Source organism: Myotis myotis, unplaced genomic scaffold (assembly GCF_014108235.1).
Source record: "Myotis myotis isolate mMyoMyo1 unplaced genomic scaffold, mMyoMyo1.p scaffold_m19_p_12, whole genome shotgun sequence".
Lineage (NCBI taxonomy): Eukaryota > Metazoa > Chordata > Mammalia > Chiroptera > Vespertilionidae > Myotis > Myotis myotis.
Window position 1 is genome coordinate 68,337,354 of NW_023416316.1, and position 894 is coordinate 68,338,247.

The 894-nt window shown below is 42.8% G+C and overlaps 1 pseudogene; it reads left to right on the top strand.

Moving 5' to 3' along the window:
• Positions 1 to 329: 329 nt before the first annotated feature.
• LOC118667810 lies at positions 330 to 476 on the top strand (annotated as a pseudogene).
• Positions 477 to 894: the final 418 nt, after the last annotated feature.

Consider the following 894-nt stretch of genomic DNA (forward strand, 5'->3'; position numbering starts at 1 on the left):
AATCAATTTTTATTGGAACACAGTTATGCCCATTTGTTGAGTTATTGCCTATACATGCTTTCTGGTTACCATGGTAGAACTGAGTAGTTGCAGTAGAGACTATAGCTAACAGAACCTAAAATATTCACTATCTAGCTCTTTATTGAAAAAATAATCCCCCATAGTCTAGAAAAATGAGATTCTAAGAGCAATGTTTAGTAATTGCTGCACTATTTAGAAAACTTCCCAGAGAAAATATCATGTGATAATACTCAGCCTCATATAGAAATATGTGACTTTAAAGGTATGCGACAGATTTTGTAAAAAGCATTTAAGAAAATATACATCAAACCCCCGGGCAATGGACAAGGAGAGACACCTGATTGGTGGTGTTGCTCTTATATCAATCAGGGGCAGAGCAGACATGCAGTCCTTAGTTCATCCTAGCTTGATGCCTGTCTTGGTGGCCAGAGGTGTTTCATGCCTGAGGCACATTTAAAAATATATATATATTCATCGAAATGAGTGTTAGATCCTGGCTGGGTAGCTCAGTTGGTTAGAGCATTGTCCCAATATGCCAAGGCTGAGGGTTCAGGGTACAAAGAAGAACCAACCAATGAATGCATAAATAAGTGTGACAAAAAATCGATGTTTCTCTCCTTCTCCCTCTCTCTCTAAAAACCCTATATAATAAAGCCCTAATATGCAAATTGACCAAACAGCAGAACGACCAGTCGCTATGATGCACACTGACCACCAGGGGGCAGGTGCTCAATGCAGGAGCTATCCCCTGGTGGTCAGTGTGCTCCCATGGGGGGGCACTGCTCAGCCAGAAGCTGGTCTCACAGCTGGTGAGCCCAGTGGTGGTGGTGAAGCCTCTTCCACCTCTGGCAGGACCCCAAAGGGTCTCAGACT